General features: G+C 37.4%; 1 protein-coding gene across 4 annotated transcripts in view; it reads left to right on the forward strand.

Moving 5' to 3' along the window:
• The window catches only part of MAGI2 (membrane associated guanylate kinase, WW and PDZ domain containing 2), a 1,355,072-nt gene that overhangs the window by 1,099,389 nt on the left and 228,235 nt on the right, over positions 1-27,448 (forward strand). The window lies entirely within an intron of this gene.

Below are 27,448 nucleotides of genomic sequence, written 5' to 3' on the forward strand. Positions count from 1 at the left end.
GCACGAACCGAAGACCCAACACAGCCAAAAATAAAATAAATAAATAAATAAAATCAAGTAAAACTTTAAAAAAAAAAAAAAAATGAAGGTGAAGGTAAAATTTTATTATTGCTTGTACTCTACTTTTTTTCCCCTCTAGGGTCAGAAAAATAGAAGATGTTCTTTCTTCATTCTGAAGCTAACATTCTACCTAAACTTTCAAATTCACATCCTCTGATCCTTATCTAATATCTAAAGTTTCTCTTTCCCACTTTTTCCTCCTCTTTTCTCTGCCAGATGCCTCCTCCTTTTAGTTACTTTTCTATGTATTTCCTGCCTTTCCCTACCAGACTTCTTCGTAGTAGGTAGGCAACCACTGCATCCATTTCCTCACTACTCCCTGTCTCTCCAATTTCCTATACTATTATTTCTACCCTCAGTAGCCTACTGAAACGAAACTTGGAAATGTCTTTAGGGTTCGCCCACTTGGTGAAATCAATGGCCACTTCCCACTCTCCCTGTCTCCTTCACTGGCTTCTCTTCCCTGGGAGTACCCCTCCCTAGCTAACACCCATTTCCCAAAACTTTTTGCAGCTCTTTGGACAGCTCTTCTTTGGCTAGCTCATGCTTTCTTAAAATGTTGCAGGGCTACTAATTTTGCATTCAACAAATATTCTTGAGCTCTTACTCTGTGCCATTGCTGTACTGGATGCCAACTAGGTAAATGAGAAATAAGGATAGCTATCTTCTACATTACTCCAAAGAAAAGGGGTAAACATTTTCTGTTTTTTGTGTTGTTTTGTATTGTGTTTCTAAGAGCACCGGTTATTTTTAATATTTCACTGAAATACTGAGAAGGAATCATGTACTTATCCATGATAAATATATGCTAGTTTTCTTTGCTAGTTTGAGATATAGTTCATAATATTTTAAGGTTAGGCAGTATGTCTCACTCATCTTTGTATCTTCTGGGCCCTTTCCAGAGCACATGATAGGGACCCCATAAATATCTATTAAATGGATATTAAAACAACAGAATTATTGTATGGTGCATCAAAATACATGAACCTAATGTGGGTTACACTGGTTGATTCATGCTGATTAAAAACTCTGATAAGTAGTTAAATTGGTGAAAATAGAACTAATTAATTACTCCTTAATAAAACTTGAGGTTGAAAAATCATTTTAAATAGAAAATCCATAGAGAAATAAGAAAACAATCTGAGAGTGAAAGCTTAGGACCTAGGCCTATATACTAATCACTCCAAACTTAGTATCTCTAACCCCTCACCTCTGTGTCTGCAAGTGCCCCTCCCCCTTTCACTAGAATTTACCAAGAATAAGTCAATATTTATCTTCTCTCCTACAGTTAAGTTTCACCCACACCAATAACACGATCATTTTCACATATTACGAGATTAACGTTTCTCGATATTGAAAATAAAGACATTATTGTATATTTTGTATACATAGAATATACAAGATAGATCATAACTACAGTTATCTTTTGCATGTATTGATTCAATCAATCACAGTAAAGTTACTATTAAGATTAGTAAGTATTAATGTGTTTTTTCTGATTTAAAAAAAGTAAAATTTCATGAGAAAAATTTGGCTGAACAAAGAAAAATATTTAAATTAAGTGAAATAGATACTGAAGTTTATTTTAGTATTCCCCTTGTCTTTGCAAAAAACACAAAAGTGTGCCTCTTAGCTCTAAGCCTTTCTTCACAAAACAGGTAGATGCCTTGTCATATTAAAAATGATAATTGCATGTTTAGTAGGTGAATAAATTTAAGAACCTGCGATCAAACCTATAGGGAAAGAGAATGGAACTAAGACAAAAATTAGATAAAGACATTTCATGGCATAAAATATTTGATATAGTTTCAATTTCCTATCCTTTCGGAGCTAAGTCTGAATTTTAATTAATTTTTTTCCAATATACTGACTCAAGTATTTTATGCTGAAGGAATTATTGAAAAATTGGCTAGCAAACTTTTGATGTAGTAATACATATTTATGATCTGCTGACTATATTTTTATATTATTCATTGGCTAAATCCTTAGATCTCTTGCTTCCATAGGCCAGTAATTAGGGATGTGAAGTGTGACATTATGCTGCCTCTGTGCCAGTTTCATGAGTAGAGTTCATACTGGAATGGGTAACAGTCACATCATTGATTATTGTTTATGTAGAAAAGCTAGTGTGTCTGTGTAACTAATATTGGAAATAGAGCATACCAAAAAAAAAAAAATGATACTACATCTCTGTTTCAAATGTTCTGGACATTCTAAGGAAACTGATTCCTTTACAGTTAGCTAATGAACTAATTGGCCTTCCATATTTGGGTCCATTAAAATTATCCACCCTGATATCAGTTAAATGGGATACACAATCCTCTTCCTAGTCGTTCTTCTGCCTTCTAGAATTCATGCAAGCCAAACATTCAAAGCGTAAGCATCTTATAAAATACCTTAAAATAATTTTCATTCTTTTCTTCCTTGGATTTGTTAGATGTTTATGACCTCAAAGTTGCATCCCCAGTGATCTTCTTTGGTAGCTTATCATTTTGTCTTTGTTTTTATTTGCTCCCTTTAACACTTAGGTAAGCTGACAAGCCTACTTAAATATAGGTAATTCTGTCACTGGGTGATTTGTGAGAAAAAAACAAGACTGTTACATCAGGATAAAATATCATGTATGTTTCCATTATGCCAAAATATCTATTCAATTCAGGTGGTCAAAAATGTGAAGTGAGGGTAAACAAAATTTCAAATGATTAACTCTACTCTGTGTCTTAAGAAGTGCCAAGTAAATAGATGAAATGAATCATGAAATTTCATAAACTTATATAACGAAACATCCATGTAGTTAGAAGACAAGCCTAAAAGTAACCACAAACACACTAGAGATAAGGCAGCTCTGCCACTTTGCAAATGTGAGACTTGGCTTCTCTAAGCCATGATCACTTCTATGAAATGGGACAGTATATTCTCCATCAGGTTCTTTAAAGGATTAAAGAGATTAAATCTCTGAAATGCGTGGCAGAGTGCTTGGCATACAGTTTTACCATTTGTAGCACATAAATAATAGCTATTGTTGTTATTAGCCAATTTGGTCCTCGACCTATAACATCCAACAGTGTCTGTATTCAGTAGAAAAGATTTAATGGACGGTTTTGCATTATCTAAACCAGAAAAAATCAAGAGACTATGAAAAACTTTCACTTTCAATTGATTAACCTGGAACTATATCGTTATGATTCTTACATTTTACTGTGATCTGCAGGAACTTGAAAAAAATAAAGTGCTAATACTATAATTATAAAATTCTTACTAGATTTACTTATATTTTATTTATTTATTTTTAACATCTTTATTGGAGTATAATTGCTTTACAATGGTGTGTTAGTTTCTGCTTTATAACGTAGTGAATCAGCTATACATATACATTTATCACCATATCCCCTCCTCTTGCGTCTCCCTCCCACCCTCCCTATCCCACCCCTCTAGGTGGTCACAAAGCACCGAGCTGATCTCCCTGTGCTATGCGGCTGCTTCCCACTAGCTATCTCTTTTACATTTGGTAGTATATATAAGTCCATGCCACTCTCTCACTTCGTCCCAGCTTCCCCTTCCCCCTCCCTGTGTCCTCAAGTCCATTCTCTACATCTGCGTCTTTATTCCTGTCCTGCCCCTAGGTTCTTCAGAAACTTTTTTTTTCCATATATATGTGTTAGCATACGGTATTTATTTTTCTCTTTCTGACTTACTTCACTCTGTATGACAGTCTCTAGGTCCATCCACCTCACTACAAATAACTCAATTTCGTTTCTCTTTATGGCTGAGTAATATTCCATTGTATATATGTGCCACATCTTCTTTATCCATTCATCTGTTGATGGACACTTAGGTTGCTTCCATGTCCTGGCTATTGTAAATAGAGCTGCAATGCACATTGTGGTACATGACTCTTTTTGATTTATGGTTTTCTCAGGGTATATGCCCAGTAGTGGGATTGCTGGGTCGTATGGTAGTTCTATTTTTAGTTTTCTGAGGAACCTCCATACTGTTCTCCGTAGTGGCTGTATCAGTTTACATTCCCACCAACAGTACAAGAGGGTTCGCTTTTCTCCACACCCTCTCCAGCATTTATTGTTCATAGATTTTTTGATGATGGCCATTCTGACCTGTGTGAGGTGATATCTCATTGTAGATTTGATTTGCATTTCTCTAATGATTAGTCATGTTGAGCATCCTTTCATGTGTTTGTTGGCCATCTGTATATCTTCTTTGGACAAATGTCTGTTTAGGTCTTCTGCCCATTTTTGAATTGGGTTGTTGGTTTTTTTTGATATTGAGCTGCATGAGCTGCTTGTAAATTCTGGAGATTAATCCTTTGTCAGTTGCTTCATTTGCAGATATTTTCACCCATTTTGAGAGTTGTCTTTTTGTCTTATTTATGGTTTCCTTTGCTGTGCAAAAGCTTTCAAGTTTCATTTGGTCCCATTTGTTTATTTTTCTTTTTATTTCCATTTCTCTAGGAGGTGGGTCTAGGATCTTGCTATGATTTATGTCATAGAGTGTTCTGCCTATGTGTTCCTCTAAGAGTTTTACAGTGCCTGGCCTTACATTTAGGTCTTTAATCCATTTTCAGTTTATTTTTGTGTATGGTGTTAGGGAGTGTTCTAATTTCATTCTTTTACATGTAGCTGTCCAGTTTTCCCAGCACCACTAATTGAAGAGGCTGTCTTTTCTCCATTGTATATTCTTGCCTCCTTTACCAAAAATAAGGTGACCATATATGCGTGGGTTTATCTCTGGGCTTCCTATCCTGTTCCCTTGATATATATTTCTGTTTTTGTGCCACTACCATACTGCCTTATTACTGTAGCTTTGTAGTATAGTCTGAAGTCTAGGAGCCTGATTCCTCCAGCTCCATTTTTCTTTCTCAAGATTGCTTTGGCTATTTAGGGTCTTTTGTGATTCCATACAAATTGTGAATTTTTTTCTTCCAGTTCTGTGAAAATGCCATTGGTAGTTTGATAGGCATTGCATTGAATCTGTGGATTGGTTTGGGTAGTATAGTCATTTTCACGATGTTGATTCTTCCAATCCAAGAACGTGGTATATCTCTCCATCTTTCTGTATCATCTTTAATTTCTTTTATCAGTGTCTTATAGTTTTCTGCATACAGGTCTTTTGTCTCCTTTGGTAGGTTTATTCCTAGGTATTTTATTCTTTTTCTTGCATTGGGAAATGGGAGTGTTTCCTTAATTTCTCTTTCAGATTTTTCATCATTAGTGTAAAGGAATGCAAGAGATTTCTGTGCATTAACTTTGTATCCTGCTACTTTACCAAATTCATTGATTAGCTCTAGTAGTTTTCTGGTAGCATCTTTAGGATTATCTATGTATAGTACCATATCATCTGCAAACAGTGACAGCTTTACTTCTTTTCTGATTAGGATTCCTTTTATTTCTTTTTCTTCTCTGATTGCTGTGGCTAAAACTTACATAACTATGTTGAATAGTAGTGGTGAGAGTGGACGACCTTGTCTTGTTCCTGATCGTAGAGGAAATGGTTTCAGTTTTTCACTATTGAAAATGATGTTGCCTGTGGGTTTGTCATATATGGCCTATATTATGTTGAGGTAAGTTCCCTCTATGCCTACTTTCTGGAGGGTTTTTATCATAAATGGGTGTTGAATTTTGTCGAAAGCTTTTTCTGCATCTATTGAGATGATCATATGGTTTTTCTCCTTCAATTTGTTAATATTGTTTATCACATTGATTGACTTGTGTATATTGAAGAATCCTTGATTCCTGGGATAAACCCCACTTGATCATGGTGTATGATCCTTTAAATGTGCTGTTGGATTCTGTTTGCTAGTATTTTGTTAAGATTTTTGTATCTATGCTCATCAGTGATATTGGCCTGTAGTTTTCTTTTTTTGTGACATCTTTGTCTGGTTTTGGTATCAGGGTGATGGTGGCCTCGTAGAATGAGTTTGGAAGTGTTCCTCCCTCTGCTATATTTTGGAAGAGTTTGAGAAGGATGGGTGTTAGCTTTTCTCTAAATGTTTGATAGAATTTGCCTGTGAAGCCATCTGGTCCTGGGCTTTTGTTTGTTGGAAGATTTTTAATCACAGTCTCAATTTCAGTGCTTGTGATTGATCTGTTTATATTTTCTATTTCTTCCTGGTTCAGTCTTGGAAGGTTGTGCTTTTCAAAGAATTTGTCCATTTCTTCCAGGTTGTCCAATTTATTGGCATATACTTGCTTGTAGTAATCTCTCATGATCCTTTGTATTTTTGCAGTGTGAGTTATTACTTCTCCTTTTTCATTTCTAATTCTATTGATTTGAGTCTTCTCTCTTCTTTTCTTGATGAGTCTGGCTTATGGTTTATCAATTTTGTTTATCTTCTCAAAGAACCAGCTTTTAGTGTTATTGATCTTTGCTATTGTTTCCTTCATTTCTTTTTCATTTATTTCTGCTCTGATCTTCATGGTTTCTTCCTTCTGCTAACTGGGTATTTTTTTTGTTCTTGTTTCTCTAATTGCTTTAGCTGTAAGGTTAGGTTGTTTATTTGCTATGTTTCTTTTTTCTTGAGGTAGGATTGTATTGCTATAATCTTCATTCTTAGAACTGCTTTTGCTGCATCCCATAGGTTTTGAGTTATCGTGTTTTCATTGTCATTTGTTTCTAGGTAGTTTTTGATTTCCTCTTTGATTTCTTCAGTGATCTCTTGGTTATTTAGTATTATATGGTTTAGCCTCCATGTGTTTGTATTTTTTACAGATTTTTTCTTGTAATTGATATCTAGTCTCATGGCTTTGTGCTCAGAAAAGATACTTGATACGATTTCACTTTTCTTAAATTTACTAAGGCTTAATTTGTGACCCAAGATATGATCTATCTTGGAAAATATTCCATGAGCACTTGAGAAGAAAGTATATTCTCTTGTGTTTGGATGGAATGTCCTATAAATATCAATGAAGTCCATCTTTTTTAATGTATCATTTAAAGCTTGTGTTTCCTTATTTATTTTCATTTTGGACGATCTGTCCATTGGTGAAAGTGGCATGTTAAAGTCCCCTACTATCACTGTGTTATTGTCAATTTCCCCTTTTATGGCTGTTAGCATTTGCCTTATGTGTTGAGATGCCCCTATGTTGGGTGCATATATATTTACAATTGTTATATCTTCTTCTTGGATTGATCCTTTGATCATTATGTAGTGTCCTTCTTTGTCTTTTTTAATAATCTTTATTTTAAAGTCGATTTTGTCTGATATGAGAATTGCTACTCCAGCTTTCTTTTGATTTCCATTGGCATGGAATATCTTGTTCCATCCTCTCACTTTCAGTCTGTATGTGTTCCTAGGTCTGAAGAGGGTCTCTTGTAGGCATCATATATATGGGTCTTGTTTTTGTATCCATTCAGCCAGTCTGTGTCTCTTAGTGGGAACGTTTAATCCATTTACATTTAAGATAATTATTGACATGTATCTCCCTATTACCATTTTCTTAATTGTTTTGGGTTTGTTTTTGTATATCTTTTCCTTCTCTTGTGTTTCCTGCCTACAGAAGTTCCTTTAGCATTTGTTGTGAAGCTGGTTTGGTGGTGCTGAATTCTCTTAGCTTTTGCTTGTCTGTAAAGGTTTTAATTTCTCCATCGAATCTGAATGAGATCCTTGCTGAGTAGAGTAATCTTGGTTGTAGGTTTTTCCCTTTCATCACTTTAAATATATCTTGCCACTCCCTTCTGGCTTGCAGAGTTTCTGCTGAAAGATCAGCTGTTAACCTTATGGGGATTCCCTTGTATGTTATTTGTTGTTTTTCCCTTGCTGCTTTTAATATTTTTTCTTTGTATTTAATTTTTTTTTAATGCTATTCTTGTCTGCTTACATTCTTTTTATTTATGTATGTATGTATGCATGTATGGCTGTGTTGGGTCTCCGTTTCTGTGCGAGGGCTTTCTCTAGTTGTGGCACGCGGGGGCCACTCTTCATCGCGGTGCGTAGGCCTCTCACTATCGCGGTCTCTCGTTGCCGAGCACAGGCTCCAGACGTGCAGGCTCAGTAATTGTGGCTCACGGGCCGAGTTGCTCCGCAGCATGTGGGATCTTCCCAGACCAGGGCTCGAACCCGCGTCCCCTGCATTGGCAGGCAGATTCTCAACCACTGCGCCACCAGGGAAGCCCTGTATTTAATTTTTGATAATCTGATTAATATGTGTCTTGGCGTGTTTCTCCTTGGATTTATCCTGTATGGGACTCTCTGCACTTCCTGGACTTGATTGACTATTTCCTTTCCCATATTAGGGAAGTTTTCAACTATAATCTCTTCAAATATTTTCTCAACCCCTTTCTTTTTCTCTTCTTCTTCTGGGACTCCTATAATTCGAATGTTGGTACATTTAATGTTGTCCCAGAGAGCTCTAAGACTGTCCTCAATTCTTTTCATTCTTTTTTCTTTATTCTGCTCTGACATAGTTATTTCCACTATTTTATCTTCCAGGTCACTTATCCGTTCTTCTGCCTCAGTTATTCTGCTATTGATTCCTTCTAGAGAATTTTTAATTTCATTTATTGTGTTGTTCATCATTGTTTGTTTGCTCTTTAGTTCTTCTAGTTCCTTGTTAAATGTTTCTTGTATTTTCTCCATTCTATTTCCAAGATTTTGGATCATCTTTACCATCATTACTCTGAATTCTTTTTCAGATAGACTGCCTATTTCCTCTTCATTTGTTTGGTCTGGTGGGTTTTCACCTTGCTGCTTCATGTGTTGTGTGTTTCTCTGTCTTCTCATTTTTGCTTAACTTACTGTGTTTGGGGTCTCCTTTTCTCAGGCTGCAGGTTTGTAGTACCTGTTGTTTTTGGTGTCTGCCCCCAGTGGCTAAGGTTGGCTCAGTGGGTTGTGTAGGGTTAATGGTGGAGGGGAGTACTGCCTGTGTTCCAGTGGATGAGTCTGGATCTTGTCTTTCTGGTGGGCAAGACTGCATCTGGTGGTGTGTTTTGAGGTGTCTGTGACCTTATTATTATTTTAGGCAGCCTCTCTGCTAATGGGTGAGGTTGTGTTCCTGTCTTGCTAGTTGTTTGGCCTAGGGTGTCCAGCACTGTAGCTCGCTGGTCTTTGAGTGGAGCTGGGTCTTATTGTTGAGATGGAGATCTCTGGGAGAGCTTTCACCATTTGATATTACGTGGAGCTGGGAGGTCTATGGTGGACCAATGTCCTGAACTCGGTTCTCCCACCTCAGAGGCACAGGCCTGACACCCGGCCGGAGCACCAAGACCCTGTCAACCACACGGCTTGCTCTCACGAGGCCACGAGCCGGGCGGGCTGCGCAGGCCGCACGCGCACGCGCCGGCCGGTACGTGAGGGCAGCCGCGCCTAGATTTACTTTCAAAAAGCTAGAAATTTTCTTTGTTTCTGACTGTGTCATTAACTATATTTGATTGGAATGCAAAATGTATTGTAACCCTTAAACAGGCAAATTAACATATAAACGTGGATCTATTTGCATGTATATTCATGTAGATATATATTCTCTAGTGGTAGTGGAGGAGAGGACAACTTAAAATCTTTGATGATGATTCTCTGGTAACATATTGCAGTCGACTTCAGTATGGTATAATAATTGTAACATTGGGAACAGCAGGAGATACGATTGTTTTCTCTATGCCATTTTTCTGTTGTATCTGAGAATAGAATTATCTCCCATTGTCTGCAGGGAAATTGCTACATATCTTCCTGAAACTCCTAGACTAGTAACATTATTCATCCCCAAAAGCATCAATGTACAGTGTTGAGCATGGAGAGGGTAGTGGCAAAGTATGTGCCCTGTGGAGGAAGTTCTCAGTGTCTGATATTATAAGGTGTCATATGATCTCCCTTTATCTGCACATAAATCAAAGACATAATAACTATCTTTCTCTAGATTCCAAAATTTCAGTGCAGCCAAGACAAAATTTTTTCTTTCCCTTTGCCATGTGTTTTGTGAGATTTTTAATTGGCAGTGTTTGGTGTATTTGGCCCAATGAGCAGACTGACTTCTTGATACTTGTATAAAATATTGCTCTTTCAGAAATTGAAATTGGAAATAAAAGTGGCCAAGTTTGAATGATCAAAGTCTGTCAGTGAAGATTCACATCTGCCAAGCCTGTTTCCCTCTTAACAAGTTAGAAGGGCTCTCTCATCAAACCTTGGACCAGTGTGTATGCAATACACAGACACATTTTTTTTAACATCTTTATTGGCGTATAATTGCTTTACAATAGTGTGTTAGTTTCTGCCGTACAACAAAGTGAATCAGCTGTACATATACACATATCCCCATATCTCCTCCCTCTTGCATCTCCCTCCCACCCTCCCTATCCCACCCCTCTAGGTGGTCACAGAGCACCTAGCTGATCTCCCTGTGCTATGCGGCTGCTTCCCACTAGCTATCTATTTTTCATTTGGTAGTGTATATATGTCCATGCCACTCTCTCACTTCGTCCCAGCTTACCCTTCCCCCTCCCCGTGTCCTCAAGTCCATTCTCTACATCTGTGAACAGACACATTTTTAGCACAGCACATTTGTTCTTTCTGCCAGCCATTTGATGAAGCTCAGCGACTTAATGCTGCACCAGTTCAGAAATCCATATGGAAGAAATATCCTGGCAGCTTTCATTTCAGCAAGGCAGCAGGGGCTCTGTAATTTTTCACACAAAGGGGGTGAAGGAGTAGATCAACATAACCTGATATGTTTTACTACCAGTTAAGGATTGTTGATTGGCTTGCAGTAGAAGCACTAGCCAGAACACTTTCCAGAAATACCACATAGGGTGACAGCCATCCAGGGTTGAGAGCTTCCTTCGCCAATGAGCCCCAACAATAGACATCCCCCCATCCTTAGTCTGGATACTCAAGACCAGCACCCAGCTCACACTGAAGCAAATAGTATATATTATTCAAAAACAATTCAAGGAAACAACTTCACAGAATGTTATCTGGAGCCTTGAAAAAGAGAGGGTTTTTTCCCCCCTTTTCTATATCAATTTCACATTATCAAAAACTAAATTCTTCTTTCCTCTGACTAAAAACACTGCTTCTACCTGTCTTAAAAGTGCATGTAGGTTGTAGATCAGGTAGCAAACACACACACACAGTTACACACACTTTCACACATTTGGCAGGAGGCTGCTGTCTGAAATGAAGTGGGTGCTCCAGTCCTTTTCATCTCTCTCTTCTCTCTCTCCTTGTTATTCATTTTTCTTGCTCAGTCAGAATGACTGGCAACTGACTATTTCAGGTAGAGTAGAATAAACTCTTGGAAAGCATGTCCATGACCAATTTCCAGCTCCACCCCAGCCAGCTGTCCCCCATCATTTCAGGGGAGGTTTTATAGCCCACTCCATACACTGTTGGAGTTACTTCAGAAGATGGCACTGGGTCATGCCGCATTGGCCCCGAGGAGTCATTTATGCAAAAAAGAATCATTCTTCTTCAGGAATACAGGTAATGCTTTTTGAAAATAAATGTGCACATCACTTACTGTCCATGTAAAATGATGACTCTTTCCCATGTACTTCTGTAGCTCAGGTTTTCATGTGGCATTGTATGTGGTTGAGCAAATTTCTGTGATGCATCTGCCCACATGTGTGTCCATACACACAGGAAAACTCTAGAATACGTTCTTGTCTTGCTCTCATAAACTTTCATGTCCTGCCAGGGTTTTAAGATATTTTTAATTCTTTTGTTTTTATTTTCTTCTACTGGAATCATAAGATCTCTTTATTTTTTTTAACATCTTTATTGGAGTATAATTGCTTTACAATGGTGTATTCATTTCTGCTTTATAACAAAGTGAATCAGCTACACATACACATATATCCCCATATCCCCTCCCTCTTGTGTCTCCCTCCCACCCTCCCTATCCCACCCCTCTAGGTGGACACAGAGCACCGAGCTGATCTCCCTGTGCTATGCAGCAGCTTCCCACTAGCTATCTATTTTACATGTGGTAGTGTATATATGTCCATGCCACTCTCTCACTTCGTCCCAGCTTACCCATCCCCCTCCCCATGTCCTCAAGTCCATTCTCTACATCTGCGTCTTTATTCCTATCCTGCCCCTAGGTTCTTCAGAAATTTTTTTTTTTTTTAGATTCTATATATATGTGTTAGCATACAGTATTTGTTTTTCTGTTTCTTACTGACTTCACCCTGTATGACAGTGTCTACGTCCATCCACCTCACTACAAATAACTGAATTTTCTTTCTTTTTATGATTGACTAATATTCCATTGTATATATGTGCCACATCTTCTTTATCCATTCATCTGTCTCTGGACGCTGAGGTTACTTCCATGTCCTGGCTGTTGTAAATAGCGCTACAATGAACATTGTGGTACATGACTTTTTTTTTTTTCTCTTTATTTTAAAAAAAACTTTAATGTCTTCCATTTAAATTTTCATTTCTCTGCTAGATTTACATAAGGGCACTATTTAATTAATTAATTACTTAATTTTTTAATGGTAACTATTTTAGACTGTATTCTGTTACTGGAATGTAAAAATGCAATTGCCTTTTGTTTCATTTTTTTTTTAGGTCTGGCATTCTTATAAACTCTCTAATTCTAATATTTCTGTAACTTAGGAATTTTTTTTAATATCTTTATTGGAGTAAAATTGCTTTTACTCTTTTTGAATTATGGTTTTCTCAGGGTATATGCCCAGTATTGGGATTGCTGGGTCGTATGGTAGTTCTGTTTTCAGTTTTTTAAGGAACCTCCATACTGTTCTCCATAGTGGCTGTATCAATTTACATTCCCACCAACAGTGCAAGAGGGTTCCCTTATCTCCACACCCTCTCCAGCATTTATTGTTTGTAGATTTTTTGATGATGGCCATTCTGACCTGTGTGAGGTGATACTTCATTGTAGTTCTCATTTGCATTTCTCTAATGATTAGTGATGTTGAGCATCCTTTCATGTGTTTGTTGGCAATCTGTATATCTTCTTTGGAGAAATGTCTATTTAGGTCTTCTGCCCACTTTTGCATTGGGTTGTTTGTTTTCTTGATATTGAGTTGCATGAACTGCTTATAAATTTTGGAGGTAAATCCTATGTCAGTTGCTTCATTTGCAAATATTTTCTCCCATTCTGAGCATTGTCTTTTCTTCTTGTTTATTTATGGTTTCTTTCGCTGTGCAAGAGCTTTTGAGTTTCATTTGGTCCCATTTGTTTATTTTTGTTTTTATTTCCATTTCTCTAGGAGGTGGGTCAAAAGGATCTTGCTGTGATTTATGTCATGGAGGGTTCTGCCTATGTGTTTCTCTAAGAGTTTTATAGTGCCTGGCCTTACATTTAGATCGTTAATCCATTTTGAGTTTATTTTTGTCTGTGGTGATAGGGAGTGTTCTAATTTCATTCTTTTACATGTAGCTGTCCAGTTTTTCCAGCACCACTTATTGAAGAGACTGTCTTTTCTCCATTGTATATTCTTGCCTCCATTATCAAATATAAGGTAATAATATGTGTGGGGTTTAACTCTGGGCTTTCTATCCTGTTCCATTGATCTATATTTCTGTTTTTGTGCCAGTACCATACTGCCTTGATTACTGTAGCTTTGTAGCATAGTCTGGAGACTGTGAGCCTGATTCCTCCAGCTCCCTTTTTCTTTCTCAAGATTGCTTTGGCCATTTAGGGTCTTTTGTGATTCCATACAAATTGTGAATTTTATTCTTCCAGTTCTGTGAAAATGCCATTGGTAGTTTGATAGGGATTGCATTGAATCTGTGGATTGGTTTGGGTAGTATAGTCATTTTCACAATGTTGATTCTTCCAATCCAAGAACATGATATGTCTCTCCATCTGTTTGTATCATCTTTAATTTCTTTTATCAGTGTCTTATAGTTTTCTGCATACAGGTCTTTGGTCTCCTTGGGTAGGATTATTCCTAGGTATTTTATTCTTTTTGTTGCAGTGGTAAATGGGAGTGTTTCCTTAATTTTTCTTTCAGATTTTTCATCATTAGTGTATAGGCATGCAAGAGATTTCTGTGCATTAATTTTGTATCCTGCTACTTTACCAAATTCATTGGTTAGCTCTAGTAGTTTTTTGGTAGCGTCTTTAGGATTCTCTATGTATAATATCATGTCATCTGCAAACAGTGAAAGCTTTACTTCTTCTTTTCCGATTAGGATTCCTTTTATTTCTTTTTCTTCTCTGATTGCTGTGGCTAAAACTTCCAAAACTATGTTGAATAATAGTAGTGAGAGTGGGCAACCTTGTCTTCTTCCTGATCTAGTGGAAATGGTTTCAGTTTTTCACTATTGAAAATGATGTTACCTGTGGGTTTGTCATATATGGCCTTTATTACGTTGAGGTAAGTTCCCTCTATGCCTAATTTCTGGAGGGTTTTTGTCATAAATTGGTGTTGAATTTTGCCAAAAGCTTTTTCTGCATCTATTGAGATGATTATATGGTTTTTCTCCTTCAATTTGTGAATATGGTTTATCACATTGATTGATCTGCATATATTGAAGAATCCTTGATTCCTGGATTAAACCCCACTTGATCATGGTGTATGATCCCTTAAATGTGCTGTTGGATTATGTTTGCTAGTATTTTGTTGAGGATTTTGCATCTATGTTCATCAGTGATATTGGTCTGTAGTTTTCTTATTTTGTGACATCTTTGTCTGGTTTTGGTATCAGGGTGATGGTGGCCTCATAGAATGAGTTTGCGAGTGTTCCTCCCTCTGTTGTATTTTGGAAGAGTTTGAGAATGATAGGTGTTAGCTCTTCTCTAAGTGTTTGATAGAATTCGCCTGTGAAGCCATCTGGGCCTGGGCTTTTCTTTTTGGGAAGATTTTTAATCACAGTTTCAATTTCAGTGCTTGTGATTAGTCTGTTTATATTTTCTATTTCTTCCTGGTTCAGTCTCAGAAGGTTGTACTTTTCTAAGAATTTGTCCATTTCTTCCATATTGTCCATTTTGTTGGCATATAGTTGCTTGTAGTAATCTCTCATGATCCTTTGTATTTCTGCAGTGTCAGTTGTTACTTCTCCTTTTTCATTTCTAATTCTATTGATTTGAGTCTTCTCCCTTTTTTTCTTGATCAGTCTGGCTAATGGTTTATCAGTTTTGTTTATCTTCTCAAAGAACCAGCTTTTAGTTTTATTGATCTTTGCTATTGTCTCCTTCATTTCTTTTTCATTTATTTCTGCTCTGATCTTTATGATTTCTTTCCTTCTGCTAACTTTGGGGGTTTTTTGTTCTTCTTTCTCTAATTGGTTTAGGTTGTTTATTTGAGATGTTTCTTGTTTCTTGAGGTAGGATTCTATTGCTATAAACTTCGCTCTTAGAACTGCTTTTTCTGCATCCCATAGGTTTTGGGTCGTCGTGTTTTCATTGTCATTTGTTTCTAGGAAATTTTTGATTTCCTCTTTGTTTTCTTCAGTGATCGCTTGGTTATTTATTAGCATATTGTTTAGACTCCATTGGTTTATATTTTTTACAGTTTTTTCCTGTAATTGATATCTAGTCTCCTAACTTTGTGCTCGGAAAAGATACTTAATATGATTTCAGTTTTCTTAAATTTACCAAGGCTTGATTTGTGACCCAAGACATAATCTATCCTGGAGAATGTTCCATGAGCAGTTGAGAAGAAAGTGTATTCTGTTGTGTTTGGATGGAATGTCCTATAAATATCAGTTAAGTCCCTCTTGTTTAATGTATCATTTAAAGCGTGTTTTTCCTTATTTATTTTTATTTTGGATGACCTGTCCCCTGGTGAAAGTGGTGTGTTAAAGTCCCCTACTATGATTGTGTTACTGTCGATTTCCCCTTTTATGGCTGTTAGCATTTGCCTTATGTATTGAGGTGCCCCTATGTTGGGTGCATATATATTTACAATTGTTTTATCTTCTTCTTGGATTGATCCTTTGATCATTATGTAGTGTCCTTCTTTGTCTCTTTTAATAATCTTTATTTTTAAAGTCTATTTTGTCTGATATGAGAATTGCTACTCCAGCTTTCTTTTGATTTCCATTGGCATAGAATATCTTTTTCCATCCTCTCACTTTCAGTCTGTATGTGTCCCTAGGTCTGAAGAGGATGTCTTGTAGCCAGCATATATATGGGTCTTGTTTTTGTATCCATTCAGCCAGTCTATGTCTTTTAGTTGGAGTGTTTAATCCATTTACATTTAAGGTAATTATCGACATGTAGGTTCCTATTACCATTTTCTTAATTGTTTTGGGTTTGTTATTGTAGGTCTTTTCCTTCTCTTGTGTTTCCTGCCAAGAGAAGTTCCTTTAGTATTTGGTTTAAAGCTGGTTTGGTGGTGCTGAATTCTCTTAGCCTTTGCTTGTCTGTGAATGTTTTAATTTCTCTGTTGAATCTGAATGAGATCCTTGCTGGGTAGAGTAATCTTGGCTGTAGTTTTTTCCCCTTCATCACTTTAAATATGTCCTGCCACTCCCTTCTGGCTTGCAGAGTTTCTCCTGAAAGATCAGCTGTTAACCTTATGGGGATTCCCTTGTATGTTATTTGTTGTTTTTCCCTTGCTGCTTTTAATATTTTTTCTTTGTATTTAATTTTTGATAGTTTGATTAATATGTGTCTTGGTGTGTTTCTCCTTGGATTTAACCTGTTTGGGACTCTTTGTGCTTCCTGTCCTTGATTGCCTATTTCCTTTCCCATATTAGGGAATTTTTCAACTACAATCTCCTCAAATATTTTCTTAGTCCCTTTTTTTTTCTCTTCTTCTTCTGGGACCTCTATAATTTGAATGTTGGTGCATTTAATGTTGTCCCAGAGGTCTGTGAGACTGTCCTCAATTCTTTTCATTCTTTTTCTTTATTCTGCTCTGTGGTAGTTATTTCCACTATTTTATCTTCCAGGTCACTTATCCGTTCTTCTGCCTCAGTTATTCTGCTATTGATTCCATTTAGAGAATTTTTAATTCCATTTATTGTGTTGTTCATCATTGTTTGTTTGCTCTTTAGTTCTTCTAGGTCCTTGTTAAATGTTTCTTGTATTTTCTCCATTCTATTTCCAAGATTTTGGATCATCTTTACCATCATTACTCTGAATTGTTTTTCAGGTAGACTGCCTATTTCCTCTTCATTTGTTTCGTCTGGTGGCTTTTTACCTTGCTGCTTCATGTGTTGTGTGTTTCTCTGTCTTCTCATTTTGCTTAACTTACTGTGTTTGGGGTCTCCTTTTCTCAGGCTGCAGGTTTGTAGTTCCCGTTGTTTTTGGTGTCTGCCCTAGTGGGTAAGGTTGGTTCAGTGGGTTTGTAGGCCTCCTGGTGGAAGGGAGTAGTGCCTGTGTTCCAGTGGATGAATCTGGATCTTGTCTTTCTGGTGGGCAGGACCACGTCCAGTGGTGTGTTTTGGGGTGTCTGTGACGTTCTTCTGATTTTAGGCAGCCTCTCTGCTAATGGGTGGAATTGTGTTCCTTTCTTGCTAGGTGTTTGGCATAGGGTGTCCAGCACTGTAGCTTGCTGGTCGTTGAGTGCAGCTGGGTCTTAACATTGAGATGGAGATCTCTGGTAGAGCTTTTGCCATTTGATATTATGTGGGACCAGGACGTCTCTGGTGGACCAAAGGTATCTTTAGATGCAGGAACCTATTTTCATTTTATAGGGTCCCTCTGATAACATATCTGTCTCTTTTTCTTGTCTTTGTTTAAAAGTCGTTGCATTCTTTTAGGAAAATAGATTCACTGACCATTTTATGCTATTGAATTCCTAAAGTGAGGAAGCTATTTAGAAAGCCTCTGCTCTTCAGAGTTTTGCAAAAAAAAAAAGAAAAAAAGAAACAAAAACTGTCTTTTGTACTTTCTTTTTGTGGCTTTACTTATAGTTTTAATCTGAAGTGTTGTTTCATCTCTGCCAGATCAGCAAATAATCAGTGCCTTTAGATTCTCTTAGAATGTATTTCTTTCTTCCTCCTTTCCAACAAAGTAAAATGCAAGTATTTAAATATATCTTACCACTCAGTGCCAAACACAAAAGAAATGTAAATATATCGTCAGCCTAATTCACATCTGCCAGAGAGTAATTGTCGGATGCATGCTGATTAAACATAATTTTTTTTTAACCAAGCTTTTAATTAGGCATCTGCACCAGGTCACACAGATGAAATTATAAAATATGATTAAGAAGGCTTTCATTCTTTTGAGAAATAAGGGGCCATGCCAATATCTTGGTATCCTTTTGCCTATAGATAAGAGTGTTAGAATCACTGGCTATTTGTCAGAAATCAAGGAACCTTGGGGTAAGCCCCCCAAGTCCTGTCCCTTATCTGTTTAATGGCACCAGTGAAATTTCCCAATGCCTTATATGAGTGCAGTAGAAGGGCTTTCCACATTCTCGTCAGATATAGGAACTTTTAAAGCTGCACCTTAGAAACTACCTTTTCTGAGTTTTCCATGCATGAAAAGAAACTAGACCAAGAAAAGTAAAATTTCTTGCCCCAAATCACATAGCTATTGAAATAATTTATACTACAGCTTATGATGGTTACAGAGTTCTGTGGGTTACAGTGCCCTGTCACCTCTCTGCCTCAGCATCCTCAAAGCCTTCTTCCAAACAGCTTATTTTGGAGCACTGCAGAAAGTGGCCTGGGAGATTACAGTGGATTCCCTAGTTTGCAATTATTTGCTTCACTGCTTCCCTCTATTAACTTGAGTAATCAAAAGAATATTGCAGTTTATCTCTCAATTTTCATATTCGGGAATTAAGGATATTTTACCCAACATGCCAATTGGTACGATTGGAGGGACACAAAAGGGTCCCCAAGTCAAAATATGTCCTGGTCTGTTTGAAATTCTTAACATTTGTGTTAAAGCTTGGATTCAATTCCTAAATCTTACCTAATTACCAAGGTTCAGTTCTCCTAGGCTCAGTTTCCAAATGTATAAAATACAGGTAACAATGGTAATAACCTCAAATGGATTTTTGAAGGATCAGGTAAAATAGAATTTGTTAAATGCCAGATAAATATTAAATATATTAAAATGGTAGTCACTGTGGTCAGAGAAACTCTAGGTGGGGTTAATGTGGTTAGAAGGGTAGAAGAATTAAGATGTCAGGAAGAGTAACACACAGGAAGAGGTCATTAAGTCTCAACAATAAATGGTGGTCAGAAAGATGATCCAAAAGGTGAAGCTGGTCTCACAGGGTAACTAGGAGTTTGTTAGTGGAGACAAAGCATGGGAAGAGTGAGAGGATGGAAGGACGTAGCATGTGTAGGACATAGCTCTGGGCTATGGCCCAACTAAAGCACAGAGTAGGTTGGAAAGAGGCAAGAGGTGGTGAAAATGTAGACTGAGAGCCTTATATGCTGAGCTAGAGAACCTGTACTCTATTCTCTTTCTATGAGCAGGCACTGAAAGATATTAAGTAGAAAGGACATCAGAGAGTAGGGTATGAAAAATGAGTTGACAGAGAGGCAGGTGGAAGGCAGTGCCCAGTGCTTTAAAGTCCCTGAAACTAATGCCTGTGAACTGCAGAATAGTCACACTCTCCTGGTTTCTGAGACAATCCTGATCAGAAGAGGGGGCTTATTAGCAACTTCATGTAATCCTAGTCAATATGGGGTGAGATTAGGTAACCCCATAATCCCACAGACTCACTGAGTCATTCCATGTGCTAGGCTTCCCTCTCCTCCTTCCCTAGTCTTTCCTGCTATGACATCAGGAAGACCAGCTAAGGAACTGTTGCAGGAGTTCATACAATGGGTAAGTTCCCAACCTAGGGTGGTGGAACAATTGCAGACATAGCTAAGAGGTAGAATCCAAGGACCTTAGTGTTAGAATTTCAGAGTGAAGAAAATGTCTTAGAAGTCATCTGTTTCAATCTTCTCTCTTTATGCCATGGTGCCTGACTCATGGTAGTAAATCTTTGCTGAATAAATTAATAAACAAATGAGGGATAAGACCCAGAGATTGACACCACTAATTATTGGCATACGTGGCATAAACCTTCTGCCATAAACATAAACCTTCTGACTCCTAAATCAGTGCTCTCTCCATTATGCCACACTTGGTTTTATAATGTAAAAAAAAAAAGAGAGAGAAAGAAAGAGGATTAAAACATCTTATTTTAGTGCTACAGATCAATTCACCTCATTTTCATTCACAATGTCATTTATAATGTAGCACATAAGAATTAACAAACTAAAATTCTCCTGATGAAGGCTTTTGTCCTGCCTCCTATACCTTCCATAACCTAAGTATTTGTTTTTGCATTTCTGCAAAATTTTTTGGTGTCTGCAATAATGCTCTTTGCAAGACAGATGTTTAAAATCAATAGAATGATGGTAAGTTCCAGAACCTCCAAGATGGAATCTTCTCCAATTAATGGCTGTTTTTATAACTTGCACTCTGAAGAGACCATTTGGGAATTTTAGAAACCGCTTTAAATTATTCCAAAAGATGGATGCTTCCACTTTTATGAGAATGGAAATTGAGGAAATAGTGATTTTTAGCAAAAGAAATTAGATTTAGTCATAAAGAAAAACTTGGGGGCAATAAGAAGCATTGAACCCTGTAACAAGTTCATCAGGAGAACTGAGAAAGCAAGGCAAAAGCCCATTTATCTGGGGGATACTTATTATCAGACCTTTCTCACTTTGTGACATCGTTGAGAATATGCCAAGACCCTCACGTGTGGATGTTCTACATTCCATCCACGCACCTGGACAGCCCCTGCCACACAGTCACCCGTGCTCTGTCCTTCTGATCCCTCCACCCTAACCACACTGTACTTCTATTCCAGAAGGGAATGAGGAATTTAAGGATACTTTCATGAGGCACTAGTCTTCCTTGTTGGGAAACAGTGTATTCAGCTACAAGGATGAACATTATCTGTCCTCTCAAATTTCTGCAAGCAAACTGCCAAATAATTTAATAAAATTCAGCAGTTTCTTTTTTAAAAAACTGAACTACTTATTCTTTCTCCTTCTTAGGATATTCTTACTTTCCAATCTTTATCAGTCGTTTGTTAAAATTTTTTAATATGTATATTTATATATGTAATATCATGATAGCTGAACATTTTCACAGAATGATGAAAATCATTCTCTTTCCTATAAGGTAGATAGAACAGCTATTGTTAGCCCATTTTGTAGATGATGAAACTGGTGAATGACTTTCTCAAAGAACAACCCAAGGAGACCCAGCTTTAATTTTATTTGTCTATCTGACATACCACAGTGCTTCACTTTGGGGAATACATTTTATCAAGAACAGTTATTTTCAATTTAATTGAAGTGGTGAGTGGCACATGCCCAAAAATACATGTCAAAATTTATTATGTTTTTGGGGGTTATAGAATAGAGGGAAAATGCATATTCAATATTATAATAAAATTGCCTGTTATAAGAAAATCGTATATTGTTATTATAAAAAACACAAACTAACACAAGCTTCAGAAAGAAGAAAGGGCAGTCAAATCGTATTAGCTGGAGAGGAAACTCAAAAAATAGTAAGTTTTCAATGTAAAATACATGTAATTGGTGGGATGGGAGTAGTCAGTGAGATTTTTTTTTTTTTCTTTTAACAAAAATCTATATGACTTGGCAAAAACAAGTTAGAAACACTTACAGCAGTGAATTTAGCTGTGAAATCCAATCCAGTTTTTCTTTTCCTAAGTCTTTCTATCCTTTATTTAATGAGAATTTATCCTAAATACCTAAAAAGTTCTCAGCATTGTAACGATACTCTGTATATTTTACGGAAAAAACTTGAAACAGGTAGAAAACTCTCACAAAGGAATAAAGTTTGAGGTGAGTTTGTAGTCACAAACATGAGACAGGAGCAATCTGTGTAGGAATAATGGAAGATATCTTTGAAGAGGTCAGGAAAGAAATGAATTATCTGGAATGAATTTATACATAGAAAAGAAGTGCACTTGAGGGTAGAGGAACAGCAGGATTCAAATAAAAAGGCAAGTTATCAAGTTATGAATTATGAACAGTAAAGATACCAGCTTCCCAAGAAAGGTAACTTATTGGGGGGGGGGGTGAATACAAAAATGAGTTGGAAAGGCTAGTGGTAGAGAGTGTTAAGAAGTAGGTCTGAAGATTGAGTAGTTTGAAGTTAATAGAGGAGACAGTAGGGTGAGAATGGAGTGTGAAGTGAATTTTTCTAGTCTGGTCCAAGGTGGTGCTTAAGGAAGGTAGACAGCAGGTGGTAAGTGAGAGCAGCTGAAAAGGAAGATTCTGCAGCCACAGTGACTCGAAGAAGGTGGGAGCAGAGGAAAGAGGTATAAAAATAACTCCATTTTAAGCAATCAGTGCTTTACTAAAGAGTGCTCTATTTTATCCAAAATGATGAAGTACCCAAGAGGTATCCAATATTGTATTTTGATTTCCACGACTAAGAAAGAAACCAATTATCTTAGAACATTTTCTCATACAGGCCAGCAGTTTACACTTCCTGCTTCATCAGCCTCACTCTCCTTCACTTGCACTTTGAAATCCCATAATTGGGAATCAGGTCATTATGAGATCAGCCCTGTTGGGGACACCAAGCTCATCAGTCACACCACATTTGACCAATAGACCTGAAGGCAATAGCCCTAAAACCATCTGGCCTCAATATGTCCTAAAGTGAATGGCCATATAGGAAACATTGTAACCTTGCAGGCAATATGGCAATGAAAACGTGTGCTAGGCACTCAAAAGAAACGCAACATTTTATTTTTATGGAGAACCTTTCTTTGTTAAAATTAAAAGTGTTTTCATAAGCATGGTCTCATTCTCACAGTAGCCCTGTGAAAGGGGAAATGGAGGAGATATTTTAATTCTCATTTTATAAAAGAATAAATTGAGAGAGAGATCAAGTGACTCTTCTTCAATTCTCCCGTTTAAGTAGGCCAACAGGGTTAGACCTAGAGCCGGTTTTCCCCATGACGTCCGTTTCTGCGCTCGTAAGCCCCGTCTGTCTCAGGACTTGGCATGGGGCCATCAGAAGGCACATACCAGGTGGCTCATATTTTTACTTCACAACATGTAAATGACATTCATACAGCATGGTCTATAAATATCCTACCCAATGAGTTCTCCCTCTGAATAAGCAAATGTTTGCTTACGTCTCCATCTACAATAGTTTTGGCATAACACAGCGTCTAGGCATCCATTTCCTTTTTTTTTTTTAATAAATTTATTTATTTGTTTTTTTAAAAAATTTTTGGCTGCGTTGGGTCTTCGTTGCTGCGCACGGGCTTTCTCTAGTTGCAGTGAGCAGGGGCTACTCTTCGTTGCGGTGCACAGGCTTCTCATTGTCGTGGCTTCTCTTGTTGCGGAGCACGAGGGCTCTAGAGCGCAGGCTCAGTAGTTGTGGCGCACGGGCTTAGTTGCTCCGCAGCATGTGGGATCTTCCTGGGCCAGGGATCGAACCCGTGTCCCCTGAATTGGTAGGTGGATTCTTAACCACTATACCACCAGGGAAGCCCTAGGCATCCATTTACTTTTAAAGTGAGCAGTTAAGTAGCATCAAGTTGTTAGATAGTTCTGTCCTGTGATAACTGGCCCCTCATCTTTTACATTCAGAAACCTTCTGAGTAGCTCCACAAAGGTATTATTGCAGGGTCCTTTATCACTTGCTTGCTTGATAACTTGAAAAATTGCTCTGATTGGAAAATATCCATAAATTTTAGAAGGCAGTCTTACTAAGAACCACAAATAGTTCTCAGTCTGTTTCTAAATAGCAAGATCACATTAAAACTCACTAAAATAGATAACATTAATCACTATAATTCAAATAACTACTCTTTAGACCTGGCAGGGAACCGTGAGAGCTTTGAACATTACCCTTAGTTCTTTTTTCCTATGAATTTCTGGCATAGCAGAAGGAAGAATAAAGCATGCTTGGGGGCTGGGGAGTTTGTTAACTGTGATTAAAGTTAGGGAGAGCTGTAGAGGAAAATGGCATTTGTTACTTTCCTGCCTTTTACTTGCCCACTCAGGAACTCATATTCATCCTTAATTATGATTGTGGTGGGAATATCTTGGTGGGACTGTCCTGATTTTATAGACGGATATAACCAAGGACAGATAATAATTACTGAAATAGCAATTATCCTTTGCATAACAATTTACAGCTTACAGACATTTTCACCTGTATGATCTCATTTGCTATTTCCTGTAGCATACTAAGTTGCTATTATTGTTCCTCATTACTTCTGAAGAATCTGAGTCACAGAGGATTTAAGTTAGTTTTGAAAGTCACACAGCTAGTAAGTGATGGAGCTGGGAATCAGTCCAAAGACGTTTGGTTCCCTATTCCATGTAATGTCTACTATACCTTGCAGCCTCCCAAACCTACAGAGGATGTTGGATCAAGAATGGAGGTGGGGGCTTCCCTGGTGGCGCAGTGGTTGAGAATCTGCCTGCTAATGCAGGAGACACGGGTTCGAGCCCTGGTCTGGGAAGATCCCACATGCCACGGAGCAGCTGGGCCCGTGAGCCACAGCTGCTGAGCCTGCGCGTCTGGAGCCTGTGCCCCGCAACGGGAGGGGCCGCGATAGTGAAAGGCCCGCGCACCGCGATGAAGAGCGGTCCCCGCACCGCGATGAAGAGTGGCCCCCACTTGCCGCAACTAGAGAAAGCCCTCGCACGAACCGAAGACCCAGCACAGCCAAAAATAAATAAATAAATAAATAAATAAAGTAAATAAATTAAAAAAAAAAAAAAAAAAAGAATGGAGGTGGGCAGAAAAATAGCGTGTTTAAAAACAGAAGACTAACCTAATAGGAAAAACGGAGAAAGGAGAGGTACTAAAGAGAAAACCCAAATGGCCAATAAACATATGAAAAGATGCTTACCTTCACTAGCAATGTGGGAAATGCAAATTAAAACCATGATCACACCCATTAGATTATTGAAAATTAAAAGTCTGAGAATGGCAAGCGTTGTGTCAGATGGGGAGCAATGAAAATTCTGATACCATACCAAGGGGAGTGTAAACCGATTTGACCTATTTTGTCAGCCATTTCCCGTTTCTATCAAAGTTGAAGACACAAGTGGCCTGTGTCCAGCAATTCTACCCCAAGGTAGATACCTCACAAAAACTCTCCCATATGTGCATGAGGGCCATAGAAAGAGGTTCATAGCAGAGTTATCTTTAATAGCCCCAAATTCACAAGAACCCCAGTGTCCATTAACAAAAGAATGGATAAATATTAATAAATAATGATGTAGTCATCCAATAGATATTATATTGCAATGAAAATTAATGAACTAGAGGTAAATGTATCAAAAGAGATAAGTATCATAAATACATTTTGAGAGATATTACAGAAGATTAATATGTATACCATTTACAAAAGGTTTAAAATATGCAAAAACATATTTTGAGGGATATTATTTAGTGGTTAAACTACATAGGATTTTTGTTTATGTGTACCTAGATATGCCATAAAAATGTAAAGTACGTGTGACTAACAAACCTCAAATGCAGGACACTGGTTACCTTTGGAAAGGGCAGTAAAGGAGGGCAAGTGGGAGAGGGTGCTACCCAGGGGGCTTCAATTGATATAAGCAATGTTCTAATCATTAAGCTGGATGGTAGTACACAAGTATTTATAGTCTTTCAACCTTTCAGTATATAAATATATATAGTAACTTTAAAAATAGAAGGGGCAAGGAGGAGAAGAAAAAAAGTTTGTCTGGATCAGATATTTCTCTGGGACTCTGGCATGACCTTAACCAGTTAAAAATGATGCCAAAGCATTCCCAACTGCCACAGTCTGTTGAGAAGTCACAGTAGCAGAGAGTGGATGCCTATCCCAGTTCAGTCCTGAATCATGACCCAGTGTCCCAGCCGTTACACCAGCACCCTCTCTGATAGACATAATTGCAGAGTGAAGTTCCATCTGACCAATCACATAGTCTGTGACATTTTCCAGAATGAGACCTAACCTAGATCACCGAAAATGTTATTTTGTTTTGTTTTGTTTGTTTGTTTTTGCTTTTCTGTCTATATCTTTAGCACTTTCAAGCTGTTCTCTAGCATTTGGGAAGAGTGTTAGCTGAGTGTATGTAGTTAAGGGCATTTTACTCAGCAATGTTCTATTCATAGAATTATTTATTTTTAAAGTATATTTAGTGGAGAAATCATTTTGTATCAGACAACTAAGAGAAGCCAAAAAACTATTTAACTCTGAAAATTCAACTCTGTTTTTCATTTTTGATGTTTGCAATTTTGATGGGCAATGCTGTCTCAGAATGAAATCCCTAGCCATTTACACTAACCATTTCAGAATTATCCTGATAGACTGATATCTGTTGAATTACTCATTTGACAATCTGTGAAAACATGTCTTTTAATCTCATATACTCTTCAGCATAGTCAGGCACAATCTCAATTTGCAAGTTCAATTCTCAAATATTATGGTTTTTGAGGATAAAAATATCAATCCATGATAGAGCAGTTCTCCAAAAATAAAACTGTTATTCATACATAATTGAATTTTTTAAACAATATCTCAAACAAACATGTTTTCCCTGCATTTTAAGAAGGAAATATTGTTTTTCTGGATATATTTTATAATGAATAATTTGCCTTCAGGACATTTTTAATAACATAAAGTTAACTTCTGATCAGTGGACTTCTGTAACTCTGTGATTAAATTCATTGTGGAGAAAGGACAAATGCCTTTTCTGAAAAGATCTGCAGAAATATCACTTTATCTAAGATCAGAGGAGGAGTCTTTGGCAGCTTCCTGTTTGAAAGCCAGGGTCTCACATCCCCTTCCTCCTATTTTAGCAACAATAATATTGATAATGGTCCACGTTTATTGAGCACTCACCATATGTCAGGCATTGTGCCAAGCCCTTTTCCTGCATCATCTCATTTCACCCTCACAGCAGCTTTACAAATGAGGAACTGTGGCTCAAAGCAGGTAAGTCACTTGCCTAGTCGCAGAGGTCTGCTAAGTAGTAGAGCCAGGATATGGACCCAGATCCCTTATCCCCAAATCTGTCCTCTTGATCTTTACTTGTGTATATATGGAACCTTTGCAATTACACTTTGCTATAGAGAGATGAAATAAAATGGGCAAAATATTTTCCTCTTCCATAAAAAGGGAAAAAAAAGACAGTTGACTCAGACAAGTGAGAGCAAAAAACTCATATACTGGGCTTTGTTCTTCATCTAAAACTTATGACCACCACTTCTCAATAATTTGAAAATTCTATTAACTGAATTGCCCTGAAGATGAAAAAGAAGCATAGAATGTGTGCTTCTTCAAGGTACAAATTCTTCTAAACTTTTCTTTCTGAATATGAAGTTGTTTCTGAACTTCAGGAGTAACCAAATAGCTTTTTTTTTCAGCATTTAATCACTATATTTGTTGGCAGACCTGTTGTAACCTTGAGTCACCTACAGGGAATTTAAATACTATTCTAATTGATCTTCTCACTGCTTACTGAGAAACAGAGCACGTCTTTCACTAGTCTCAT

The sequence above is a fragment of the Balaenoptera acutorostrata genome, chromosome 7 (assembly GCF_949987535.1).
Source record: "Balaenoptera acutorostrata chromosome 7, mBalAcu1.1, whole genome shotgun sequence".
Taxonomy (NCBI): Eukaryota; Metazoa; Chordata; class Mammalia; order Artiodactyla; family Balaenopteridae; genus Balaenoptera; species Balaenoptera acutorostrata.